This window comes from Poeciliopsis prolifica, unplaced genomic scaffold (assembly GCF_027474105.1).
Source record: "Poeciliopsis prolifica strain line A6 unplaced genomic scaffold, Auburn_PproV2 SCAFFOLD066, whole genome shotgun sequence".
NCBI lineage: Eukaryota > Metazoa > Chordata > Actinopteri > Cyprinodontiformes > Poeciliidae > Poeciliopsis > Poeciliopsis prolifica.
In genome coordinates, this window is record NW_026562441.1 from 1,850,123 (window position 1) to 1,864,279 (window position 14,157).

Consider the following 14,157-nt stretch of genomic DNA (forward strand, 5'->3'; position numbering starts at 1 on the left):
TCCTACGTCAAACTACAAACTCAAACTTTATTTTTGCCTTATATGACAAACCAGAATACCTTAACACTCATTAGAAACCTTATCAGCTGTAGCTAAAGTCTCAGGTTTTGGGTTACAACCAATCAGAGCCAAGGAATATTAATGCAGCTCCTGGATTGGTTGGAATATTTTAAACATGCTCTATGAAAAAAAACTCTGAATATGTGAACATGTGGGGGTCTACTGCACTTTGTTCATGACCATCACATACAAACTGTATAAATGTAGCATCAATGATGTGTTCAATGTCTTGCATTTGGCTTGGAATCCTGAAACCTGTTATTGATGTGTTCTGGTCCAATACAAACCGCTAGCTTGTATAGCGAGCTAACGAATCCAGCTAATCATGTGCCCATAATCTTTGTTGACACTGAACTGCTGGGGATTTTCATGTGTAATCAAAGCACAAGAGGAGAATATGATATAATCCATTTGAGTGCCAGTTTGGGTTTAAATCTCATTTCAAATGGATCCTTTTTGTCAGAAAAGAAAAAAAACATTTTTAATGCAGTTTCTCAGTGTGACACTTATTAAAGTCCATAATATCTGTAGGATATAAATCAGAAATTGCTGTTACTGTTGTGAACACAGCTTGTCTAAATGAACTAAACTGTCAGGCTGAATGCGCTGCGGCGGCGCGACGCTTCAGCTTCAGGTGCAACACCTGGCTGGCTCCTGCAGGCCGGGCGGCATTTCTGATCAAGCTAGTGACAGAAATCAGTTTGGAGAGAAACAGGAGCAACAGGACGGTATTGTACCGTTTAAAATACTAACACAGGAGGAAGGTGGGAAGCAGAGATAAAATACAGGAGACTTTGGTTGGTTAATGCACAAATCATCCAATTCAAAGTTTGTTCCAAAAGCTAATTAGGGTCCATGTAATAAGGTTTCTTTCCCAGACATCACAGAACAAATAAGTGAGTCTGCTTGAGGTTGTTTAGCTACTTAATGAGGAGGGTTCGACCTCCAGGCTGTGATGAGCAGCAGAAACATCTTAAATCTCACAGTCGGTGCTTCAAACGCTCGGCTCAGTGACACGCGCCGCAGCCAGGCCTCTCTGCTCTCTGGCACAAAAATAGAGGTGCTGGAAGTTACAGAGGAGAGTGAAAAAAAATGGAGTGATGAATAAATCAGCAGGCAGATTTAAATGAAGACAGAAAGAGAATGCATTAGAGAGGGACAGAGACGTTCCAGGGAGAAGTGTAAATAAAAGGAGCATGTTGAACATTAATCAGCTCAGCTGGCTCAGGGATTTTATTTTTTTTTTTAGCTGTAAAGGTATGAAAAGAGAAGATGAATATTCAGAGGTTAAAAGCAGAGAATAATCTTCCTACTGTCAGACTTACTGTCAGTGGTAAAACAGCAGATTTGCTGCTTCATGCTTTCCCTGCTTCTAAAGGACAGAGAGACAGACAGACAGACAGACAGACAGACAGACAGACAGACGACAAGCTGGACGTTGAAACGGCCTGCAGGTTCAGACTGATAGCTGCGCGCCACGTTTCCGTTAAAAAGCTCAGATCAAACCTCATATGTGGAGTTCATGTTGAATTCATCGAACATAAATATATTCTGACACCAGAAAGTAAACGGATGTCAAAGTTTTTCTTCTGAACCGGAGCAGAGTGGAGATTTAAAACCCGAAATGGACAGACGGCAGAACGCGGCGCCCAGCCCAGACAGGAAGCCACTTCCATGAAACCACAGGAAGTTCATGGATAACAGAGGAAATGGTTTATCTCACATTTCAATGAATATCTTACTGAACTCTTAATGAAAACCTACACAACAAATCAGGTGCAACACCAAAGGTTGAGTTTTGGACTCTATTGGCAAAAAGTTGGTCAACCGCACAAGTTGGAATTAAGAAAAATTATTTTGCTTAATGGAAACAAAATTCTGAGTTTTTCAATGTAAAGTTTTTACATCAGATTGAAGTGGTTTTTCAGTTGCATCTAAATGGGTTTCTTTAAAAATAAATGCAGTGGAAACACTTTTCACATCACAAGAGTCAAGTGATGAACAACCAGATGTTGCTACTGGCAGAAACGACGAAGAAGACGACAGGAAGAACATAATGTTGCATGTTTTTTAATAACTTGTTCCTGTGTGTTTATTATTTAATGGAAACACCAAAATTACAAAATTGTGTTGTTGTTTTTTCCAACATTATCAGAAAGGGCCATCCATCACAACATCTGTGATGGAAAAGCAGCTCATTGGGTTCATTTCTGCTGGAGTCTCAGGGGATCCAGAGGAGGACAGGAGCTTCATCTGCCTGCTTTGTTGTAGGAATTGAATGAAATTATCAATAAATCTCTGTGTTTATGTCCCAACCTTCACATTCAGTCATAAGCTCAGGCTGAACACAAGCAGATAAAATTAGCTTCTTCTGCAGAGCGGTTAGAGTGGAAGTTACAGAGGAGATACAAAATGATGAGGTTGAACAGGTTGAGCAGGTTCCTACTGGCCCCCCTGCAGGCCACCTGCTGACGGTTCGTGTTGCTGCGCTGCATCAAAGCTGAGGTGGACTGAAGTGAAATTAATTGGAGGAAGGAGGGAGAGCAGCCGTGACGCAGCCGCTCACTGCAAATGTCAACACAGGCCGGCAGGTAAACGGCTTGGAGCTCTGCTCAGCCGGGTCCAGACGGATCAGCGAGCGCCGCGGCTCACATTTCACACAATATGTATGAAGAGGTGCAAAGACAGGAGCAGATTTACTCATCAAAACCAATCTGTGTCAAACCCAAACCAATAAAAACCCTCAAACCGTCCAGGATCTGGTTCTCAACAAATCATAATGCACTGAAAAAAAATCCTGTCAGAATAACAACAAACTGGCCCAGATGGTAAAACTGCAGTTTAGAGACCATTTTCAAGTAATAATAATAATAATAATAATAATAATAATAATAATAATAATAATAATAATAACTCAAAGATTCAACAATGGAGCTGGAAGACATTTTAAATATCTAAATAAACAAACTAACAAATAAAATGAATCATGGCGTCTCTAAATAAAACTGTCCTTCAATAAACGAGTCATTGGAGAAAAAACACCAAACTGGAGACTTTTATCATCCAGTTCTGGGTGAAAAAGAAAAAGCATAAATCATGTTTTCATTTATCATGTGATCATTTGACTCAGTGCTGGTTGAACAGACAGCAGATCCTTCCTTTCTTGCCGTGTGTCTGTAAACATTCAGACACTCTGGCCGTTTAAGATCCGCTGACTGCAAATTATTTTCTCCAAATTTAATTATGAAGCGTATTTATGGGGTAAAACTGTCACAGTAACACGATGAGAACTGAACATGAAAACCCAGAACCCTGAGGGTGAAAACCTGAACAAATGGGCCAAGAGCAAAAAGGAAAACATCTTTAACCTACATTTACCAGGCAAGGCAGCCAAACAACAGAGCCATTGGCCATCTGGCTAATAGAGCACTCATAACCTCCCTGATACTGGGCGGTAATAGGCTGTTGATAAGGAGACAAACAAGGCATTTTATGGCTTTATGCTCCGACCAAATTGTCCGTAACCTCGATCACAAAATCGGCTTTAATTAATTCTCCTGATAGATCCAGGAGGAGCGGGAAGATCGGCGCAGCAAGGATTAATGTGAGGCTGAGGAGAAGACAAGATAACAGATAGGAGGGTCATAAATGAGAAAGGGAGAGAATTTGATGAAGTGCAAATGTTGAGCAGGTGAGTCATCCCAGTTCCCTGCTACATGTTTGACCCGCCGCCACTGGAAACCATTTACTGACAGCATTTGTTGCTCTTTGTCCACTGAAAGAGACGCTGAAAGAGACTCACTAAAGAGAAAAGGTTGAAGCAGAAGGTGAAGCTGCACAGCCTGAATAAATTGGGCTCTTTGTGTCGGTTGGCAGGGCGGACATTAAACGTGACCTGAATTAACCCTTCCAGCTCTGGGTTCGCTCTGACTGGCGACACGCTCCAACGGGCGCCGCGCCGCGCATCAGGAAAACCACGTCAATAAACACACACATGTTCGTCCCATTTAAACGCAGACAGAATCAACCACCCAACGCCTAATGCAGCAGACATTATGCAAGCTGGTTACGCAACAAGCGGTGCAAAACTTTTTAAAGAACATTCAAACGGTGGAGGCCACCAGCCGCTCCACCATCCATGGTTCAAATTAGGCAAAACTTTAGTCAAACTTCTCATCATCTGCACAAAAAGGAGAAAGTTCCACTCAGGATTCATCACTGATGCTAATATGCTAATGTCAAACCTGGTTTTTGAAAACAAAAGTGATTCCAGGAACGATGGAGGTTTAGGATGAATTTCAAATAAAAAGACAAAGTAAATTTCCACTAAAAACTCTGAAATTGTTCCCATATTCACAGGACAAAACTTTAATATTCTGCGGCTTCACAAAATGTAAAGATGCAAGAAAAAAATTATCATTTTCCAAAATTAAACACGTCATATCCAAGCCTTTATGTTGAGACAAAAAGTATTCCATAGAAAAAATGGACTTTCTAACTCCGTTAATGTGCCGGTGGTACGCTGAAGCTCTTCCTGTACCAGAACGTCTCAAACATCTGGAACTGAGGATGGAACACCTGAGCCAGGTGTGAACGCCTGAATCCACTCCCCGCTGGGAAACAGATGAAGCAAACTGAAGAAAAACTTCAGCCTGAGAAAAAACTTCAATCCCAGTAAGAACGTATCAAGAACAACCACTACAGATGGTTTTCACCCAGTAAAGCCAGAGTATCTGCTTGGCTCCTTTCTCTAAGTTATGAATCCCATTAAACCAGCAAAACACAAAGAACTAAAATTAGTCAACATCTTTAAGTATTTAAATAAAAAGTTGATATATTTGGCACTTCCACAATCCCAGCAGTTTCCTAACTCCTAGTTTGAACATAATTCCCTAATCAGCGCTCCGTCTTCAGACACGCAGCATTACTGTCGCTCCTGCTTCTACCTAATCCGCCTGGCTGGACGTTTTCCCTCCGTGAGTCGACGGCCGGCTCCTTCTCAGCCTCACTGATGCTATTAAAGCTGCTGCTAATAATAACAACATCAAAACATCAAGATGTAACCGCGGTAAAAGCTGCTGCTGGTCTCTGACAGCTGCAAAAACACTAAATATCACAACTAATGCTGGTCGAGTTTCTACTGCAAATACATCAGAACATTAAATAAACAAAATCAACTCAAAATGTTTCAGCCTTTTTTAAGTGATTTTTTTGAGTCATTGATTCCTTAATATTGATGAAAAAGTTCCAGTTCTATTAGCAGATTATTTCATTAATAACAAAATATTTTCCCATGTTATAAATAAAAATAATCTGCCAATAGAAGCAGAACTATTTCATTAATATTAAGGAATTTTGACTTAAAACAAGTTCTATACAAACATTTACTCAGCAGTTCTTATTTACATCCAGAAAATAGACCAACATTAGTTTATTAAAACCTAAACAATAAATTCCTGGAGGTTTTGCTTCTAACTAGTTAAAAATATTCAGATTTCGACCTTAATTAAATCAGGCCAGTCATTTTCAAGCTGTTTTCCAGCAGAAATTTGATGCTGTGAATTCTGGCTCCCTGCGTGTTGCTGTTGGGTTTTCTGCATGGAAACAGTAAAAGGGTCAGAAATGAGAAAACTGAGAGGAAAGCAGCAGAGCTGTGAGACATTTTGTCATGTTGCAGCCACGCAGCGGCAGCCACGCAGCGGCAGCCTGCTGCGTGACGGCGTTAGCATCGCTGATGCTGCCGTCGACAAGCCTTCCACCCCCTGATGCCGCCGTGAACAGCAGCACAAACTGCTGCTGTTCAGATCACTGTGAGGGCTTGTCGTTTCTCAGAGTGGAGCGGATAAAGGAAAAGAAATGACTCGTTCTCTGCAGCTCGGAACCAAACAATCCAATGAAACAGGAAACATAAAGTTGCACAAATTTCCTAAATGTTCTGAAAAACTCACATTTCCCAATAAAGAGTTTTGTGCCAGAATGAAGTGATTTTTTAGACAAATTAAAATAGATGTATTTTGTAAAGCTTCAATGCTGGATGTTACTACTGGCAAAAACTACAAAGAATAAACAGGAAGTAGTATTAGGAACCAGCAGAAACTGGAATCCTGCTGCGTTTGGAACCAGTAGAAACTGGAATCTTTCTGCGTTTGGAACCAGCAGAAACTGGAATCTTTCTGCGTTTGGAACCAGCAGAAACTGGAATCTTTCTGCGTTTGGGTCGATTCCCTGAGAGCCGCGGTCGCCGTGTCAGCGCCTCCTTTAAGGAAACAGTGAATTGTGTCCTGTGACGCGGGTAGTCGGTGTTGACAGTTGGAGGACACTGAAACAGGAAGAAAAAGAAGACAGCCAGAGGAAAGAGGGCGATGAAGATAAGCCCTGATCTGGCTCCCTCCTCTTCATCACCATGCTAACAGGCTAGCAGCTACAGAACTAATCCTCATATCTGATCTTTCTCTCTTTTTGTTTTCCCTTGTTGTGTTTGTTGTGAGCCTGAGAGGACGAACATCCAGACGTCCAAACGCGCCGCGGCCTCCAACATATGATGAGACACAAACAAAATAAAAAACTCCAGAGAATCTTTTAGACGCCGACTTTGACAGCAATATGTGTCGCTGTCGCCCGGAGGCAGCCAGCATGCGTGGTGACGGGCTGGTGACGGGTGGGCGGGGTCAGGCGCCCTCAGGGTCAGGCGTCCTCAGGGTCAGGCGCCCTCAGGGTCAGGGGGCGGAGCCTCCCACTGACAGACGGGAGATTGGCAGGAGGGCGGGGCTAAAGCAGAACACTCGCCGCCGCGAGGGGAAGCGTGGCGATGAAGCTCAGCTGCCAGCAGTCATCAGATCACTCTCGCTCTGTTTGTGTCCATGTGTGTGTGTGTGTGTGTGTGTGTGTGTGTGTGTGTGTGTGTGTGTGTGTGTGTGGGTGTGTGTGTGTGTGGTGATAAAGCGCTCACACTGATCCCTGTGACTTTCACTCCCTGACATCTGTATCCCAGATCCAGTCGTTACGTGGTGAAAGAACAGAAGTAAATAAATGTCAGTGCAGCCTGGCCTCAGCTTCCAGGCGTTGGGATGGAGATGTGTGTTGGTGTGTGTGTTGGTGTGTGTGTTGGTGTGTGTTGGTATCTGACAACCCGCGGTGACAGAAGGAGGGTGGGGGGATCCGGGGCCCTGCGGGACTCCGGCGCAGCAGGAACGCTGCAGGATTTCTCCTGATTATGTAACCATGTGAACAGATGCAGCGGCGGCGCGCCGGAGGGGGGCGGCGGTCCGGCAGGCCGCGGTGGCGCCGGTCACCAGTCGCTCTCTGGTCCGTCACGTGTCGGGCCTCTGGGTGGGAGAACACCTGGACACCTGGACACCTGGACACCTGGACCCAGGAAGCCGCTGCTGGTTTGTCACGTTTTGTTTTAGTTTAAACGACACGAAGCTGAAGTGTTGAAACAATAAAAATAAATCATGTCCCTCAGTTCTTCACCGTGTTTTAATAAAAAACATTCAAACAGTCGCCGGAGCGGCCATGATGCAATCGATCCACCAGAACCAAAGAATGCTATGACGACTCCCACCTTTAAGTGACTCTTTAAAATCCATAAATGTAGAAATCTTCTCTGCACTGGACTGTAAACAGACCTTTTCAGCAGCAGACATGGATTATTTGGATAAATATGAGCGGTCAGGATCAACCCGTCCCGTTTTGAGTGGACGTTAGACGTTGAGAGGTTTTATATTTTTACTTTCGGAGCGGTGCGAACCCGTCTTCGCTGCGGTTCTGCTGGATTCCTGTGGCGGGTCGTTTTTACTCTCTGCTTCCTGCAGAGCTTCGGCAACATGAGCACATCTCCCCGTTTAGCTTCACTCCACTGGAGTCCCAGCCATGACAAGCTTCCAGCTCTCTGGTCTGCCGCACTATTAAGCTCCGCCCTCCATCAGCTGAGATCAAACTGGATCATATTGATCATATTGATCCTTTGATTGGAATGAGTCAAATTAGCATTTCTGATGAAATGTTTGTTCTATTTAAAGCTAGAAACAACATTTTCTGTAAATTCATAAATAAACTGAATTAATTTGTTTCGTCTCATTTGGACTCTGATCACATCAACCTGCAAAATGGAGATTAAATGAAATAAACTTTCTGTTCTATGTTTAGAAAGCACTAGATGTTTTTCAGCCATTTTAAAAGGTGATTTTATGTTGTAGCTGAAAAATAGGTCAAAAATCCAAACACAAGGACTTCATGCATTAAGACGTTACTGATCAGAAACGATTAAACTGCACTGTTTATATCTACAATCATGAAAAATCGCTTTTATGGCTCCATTAAATGTTGGATTTTCCAGCCACATTTGTCTTGATTGATCATTTATAGATACATAATGGAAAATAATCCACATTTTGCAGAAAAAGCCAACCTTCAGCTCCTATAGACTAGCGGCAGCAGGAAGCAGCAGACACCTGGAGGAACTGCATTTATTTTAAGTTGTTTTAACATTTTCAACACAACTAAAGGTAACTGTTGCTTGATCGTGCTATAAAATGTATAACGCACCAACAGGTGAAGCTTCGTGTCCAAACATTTTCTGAAGGACGTTTCTGTTCCCAACAACTATCTTCACTTCCAAACTCCATCTCTGTACCAAACTCTTTAGCGAAGCTGCCATCATTGTACCAGAAGTTAACAGAAATCCTTTCAGTGGAAACATAAGATGTTTTTTCTAGACTTTTATCTTTAAAACACAACAAGACATCAGCAGGCGTCTTTATTTTGTGACATTTTTTCCTCTTCGCTGCACAAAGCAACAAAAAGACAACAGAGCTTCGTGTTTCGTCTGATTCCAGTTGATGCTGATCAGAAGGTTGCCTCCGCCTGCATGCTGGTTTGTCCTGAAAGCTTCTCAACCTGCAGCGTCTTTTATCGTCACACAATCACAGGAATATCTGGAGTCCAAATCAACTCACTCAGAAATTCAGACACTGTTAATTTAAAAAGTGTGAAACGGAGACGTTGACATTTCAAACCGTTTCCAGGTAATGTGTCTGTGATAAATGCCTGTTGGCTCGGGCGTCAGGGGAAATAACGCAGCATGTCAAAACGCGCCAAGGATTTTTTCCTTCCCTCCGGCGCCTCAGGAGGTCAGTGCATCTGGGATTAAAGGCATTTTTCATGAGGAGACACGAAGACGACTGCAAGTTCAAGTGCAGGGGATGAAAATCACTGCAAACGACTGGAGGAAGAAAACTAACTAACTCTATATTTCTGCCCTGACTGGCCCAACAGCAGGCTGCACCAGAAATCTCTGATATTAAACCAAATAAATGATAAATGTGAGAGATTAATGGCTCCACAAAGCAAACCCAGCCTCAAGAAACCAGCTGGAAAGAAAAATGGCTTCCAGCACAGAAACCAGCAGCGCTCACTCTGCTTTCCAATCTGGATTCCCTCAGATTTGTTGTTTATAATTATGAGATCAAGCAGCGGGATTAGAAACCAAACCCAGAGTGAGCAGATCGTCCTCCCTGCTCTCAGGGACCAAGTCAGATCCAGGTGTGACTCCATCAGCGCCGTGCCTCATTTCACCTGCGCTGACGTGACGCTCGGTGAGATAAGGAGCCGCAGGACGGAGCGGGAGCGCAGCGTCTCGGACGCGCTGCAGCGCTCTGTCTCCAGCCGCGCAGCAGAGGCGACGCTCCAGCTGGAGGTGATGGCTTAATAATTAAACCGCAGCTCTTCTTATCTGGGAGCGGATAAGAGCAGCAGCAAACATCTCTGGCAATCGCAGCCTGTTGTTTCTCTCTCATTTAACAGCAAATCAGCTCTGGGTCCAGGCCTGCAGCTCCAGCTCTGCTCACTGTTTGCCCAGAACCCAGAGTCTGAACACAAACCGCAGCTTTGACCCCAACACACAGAAAACCTGCAGCACAAACGCACAAAACAGCAACACGCAATAAAACCATGAAACCTGGGAGATTCTCCCAATGACTGAACAACATATTCGCCTCCTCAACTTCTTGCTTCCAAGCTGAAATAAAATATAAAACATGGAAAAAACACACAGCTAATAAAACTATTCATTTTAATGGCATGACTGAAAAACAGCATCACACCATTCATGGGGAGAAAAATTATTCCACCATCTTGTCTCAGCTGCACAATAGTAAAGATATAAATCACACTTTTTTCAACTAACTGATGAAAAAATCTTTCATACTAATTACTTATGATAATAAAATACCTTAAAGGTGACGTGCAGATGCAGTTGCCTTGGTTACAACCTCTCCAAATTCAACGTTTAAGTAAAAATATAAAAATGAGAAACTAAAAAGTTTCATATTTAAATAAAATACAAACTTATGATTAAATGTTTCAAGCAAAATAAATCCTGATTGATGGTTTTAACCTGTAAACACTGAGATTTCAATCAAAACTCTTGGAAAAACTTTTGCTTTAATGTTTAACAAACACAGGAAATAAATATATTATTGAATTTAAAGAAAAGCAGATTATATTGGTTTGTTTCCTGTAGGTGCATCACGCACGCGCTTTATTTTTCTGCCGTGCACGCGCGTGCAGTCAAATACTTAGAAAACGCGCGTGCGCCCAAATTTCAGCACTGAACGTTTCAGCCCCGCAGTGTGTGTGTGTGTGTGTGTGGTGTGTGTGTGTGTGTGTGTGTGTGTGTGTGTGTGTGTGTGTGTGCAGCTCGTGGCGCGCGGCACACTGACCTCCGCGTGTTTCCAGCCACGCCGCGCTCCGCTGCCATCAGAAATCACAGGACAGGATGAGTTAAAATCCACGCGCGTCTCCCACTCAGTCCGAGTCGGTGTGACTTCCGCCGCGCGTTTCCTCCTTCATGTCCGTCTCCGGCTCCTCGTCCCGGACCTCAGGGCGCGCGGACTCACCCACGGACCCACGCGCGGGGGAACCGGCTGCAGACAGGATGAAGTTGTGGAGTTAAACCATCCCCGCTGCTGCTGCTGCTGCTGCTGCTGCTGCCGCCGCCGCGGATTCGCCTCTGCCAGCTCTGGACACACAAACGCAACTGAAGCGCTTTTACGCACAGCGCGTCAGAGCCGAGGGGGAGGGGGAGGGGTTTGGTTCCGAGAGAGAGAGGAGAGGAAGAAGGGATGTTTCACTGAATGAACGGAGGGATGGAGGGGAATTAAATCAACTGTTCTGGGTGAAAATGTCTAAATATTAAGAATAAGATCAAAATATTTTCATTTCAGTTTCAACTGGTTCCAAATGAAACCCGGAACAGAACCGAACTGAACCCAGAACATGTGGAGCTGTTGTCCAGTTTCCTTGTAGCTCCATCCATCTTGGTTTGAGTATCCCTCAGCATGACGCAGCAACCACTGTGTCAGGTTGATAAATGGTGCGTTCAGGTGGTGCTCAGAGCAAATCCTTCTGCCATGAATTATGATTTATGGAAACTATAAGTGGTGAAATCCACAAATCTGACCAAATCTTTACTAATATCAAACTCCTGAACTCACCATCCCACAGTGGCGCATGGTGGTGGCAGTGTGATGCTGTGGAGAGGCTTTTCTTCAGGTCAATGACAGGATGGATGGAGCTAAAAATGCTGCTAATTTCAGAATGGCCCAGTCAAAGTTCAGACTTGATTCCAATTGATAATCCATAAATACTTGATGATCTTCACAGATGTTCTCCATCCAATCTGCTTTCCAAAAACCAGAGCACAGAAACTTCAACTTCAACTTCCTATAAAATCTTCATTTCTCCTCATAATTTTGTCCTTTCAGGAAAATAAACACCAACAAATAAAATGTTGCTCCTCCTGAGAGCGTCCGTCCGTCCTCACAGCTTTCTGTCCGTCCATCCATCTGTCCACCCATCTGTCCGTCCTCTGAGTCTTCAGGAAGCTGTGAAGAGACCATCAACTTAAGGCTCATTAGGATTTGATCAGATTAAACTCCCTTCACTTTATTTACATATTAAAGGAAAATATAAATGCCTATTTATGTATTAAATTGTAACAAACGTTGCAGAATAATTGCACATGAATTTAAGGTTTTAGGTTTTGTTTGTCATTGGTCGTGGAATCACGTTAAGCCGCCTTTTGTTTTGGTCTTTGTAGATTTTCAACAAATCTACAAAGATTTGTTGACAGAAAGAAATTCAATGATTATCTGGGACTTTGGTTAAGCTCGATCAATACTCTGCTGAAGGGCCGTTTAATTAGCAGTTTAATCTGCGCTCTGTGCAGAGATTACTCTTCAAGATGAATGAAACCAATTTAAAAGTCCAACATGAAGCAATAAACTCACATGTGTTAAGATCTTCAGTCTTAGTTTGAAGATAAAAGCTCTGGAAGGTTTTTACGCTCAACCAAACAGAAAAATAAAGAATCTTTCAGGTCTCACCCATTCGAGCTTCAACACAACACTGAGTTCATGCAAACAACAAAACCAAATAAACACCTGCAACCACTGCAGGGAAGCTCTGTTCATTTCAGGGAATAAATCCAGAGGCTAAGCTTGAGCTTAATACTTTGACTTTTAATTTGAAAGCGCTGTATTCTTTCAAATCATTGGAGCAAGTACGTCTGGAAAAGACCTGGATGTCTAAAACCACCTGCTGCACTATTTCACATACTGGTGTGTTAAAATGACGTAACTAAAATCACATGAAGAAGTTTCTCCACCTGATAAATCATCGCTGCTCCATCATCCTGCAACCATTTCCTGTCTTCTTTGTCGTTTCTGTCAGTGGCAGTGAACTCTGCTGCAGTTTGAATGTGTAAACGCCAAACAGACTGGAGCTAACAGCCACACCAACATTTTGTTCCAGAATCATCTGAATCTGCTGTTCATCCGAGTCAAATGTTAGTTTAGTTTCATTACAGAGACTCTCCTCATCACTGTCATCCTGTTTTGGGTTCTTGGAGAGATAATTGGACTCAAGGAAACGTTCAGAAGGTTTAAATCAGAGGGAAAGTCCAGCTGGACGTGCAGCTCAGGCGGATGATGAACTGGCCGCACGGCGCGTCACGTTCTCAAGGTTTTCTTTCTCACCACAAACAAATAATCTCCTGATTCATGTCATGGAATAAAGTTTTCTCTTTAGCTTTGGGCAAGAAGACTGAAAAATAAGAAAAAGCATAAAGCGTGAAGCAGGAGTTCAGTTCATTCCTTCTGATCAAATGGACTGAATCGACTTTCACTTCAAACGTTTTTAACTTTCAGGCGATGCAGAAAAATCTGGTCAAGCTTTCAAACAGTTTTATTCTATTTATTAAGGAAGGCAGCGAACACCAGCCGCCGCCATCGCCGCCGGGCTCCGTTTAGATCAATCAGCCGTGTGTGAGCGGCGCTGGGTGGCCCGGTTCCGATCCACTGCTCCCACATGTGACCAGGATGCTGCTTGTTGCCTGTTTGCTGGAGCAGAAACATGTCTAACCCAGTGTGTGTGTGTGTGTGTGTGTGTGTGTGTGTGTGTGTGTGTGTGTGTGTGTGTGTGTGTGTGTGTGTGTGTGTGTGTGTGTGTGTGTGTGTGTGTGTGTGTGTGTGTGAAGGCTGGGAGCTAATTTAAAGTGAAATGTGGAGTTTGTGGCTGTTAGTCTGAAGATGCAGAAACAGCATCAACATTCAACACACATCAAGCTGCATGAAAACAACATCATGACCCGGAAAGAACAATGTTTTCATACAGTGTTAATTAGTTCATTATTTACTGTTTCATCAGAAAACATGTCAACCATTTCCACGTTTCTATTAATGATTGTTCATGAACTTTTTACATTTATTTGAATAAAATCTGATGTAGAAAACGTTCCCATCCACCGATGAGCCTGTGCCTTACCAGAGGCATGACACTTGGAAACATCACTAAATCCAAACCTCCAGCTTGACTGGCGCAGTTTATGCTAGTTTGCAACGTCTACTTCCTGTCTAATGTCTACTTCCTGTCAAATGTCTACTTCCTGTCTAATGTCTACTTCCTGTCGAATGTCTACTTCCTGTCTAGTGTCTACTTCCTGTCTAATGTCTACTTCCTGTCTAATGTCTACTTCCTGTCGAATGTCTACTTCCTGTCTAATGTCTACTTCCTGTCGAATGTCTACTTCCTGTCGAA

At 43.2% G+C, this 14,157-nt stretch overlaps 1 protein-coding gene across 1 annotated transcript in view; it reads right to left on the reverse strand.

Moving 5' to 3' along the window:
- LOC129351389 (neuropeptide Y receptor type 2-like) overlaps nucleotides 1–11,062 on the reverse strand; it is a 41,164-nt gene extending 30,102 nt beyond the window's left edge. Inside the window, 1 exon segment of the mRNA XM_055020257.1 lies at nucleotides 10,782–11,062. The gene's annotated coding sequence lies outside the window, so the exon portion shown is untranslated.
- Between the last annotated feature and the right edge of the window lie 3,095 nt (nucleotides 11,063–14,157).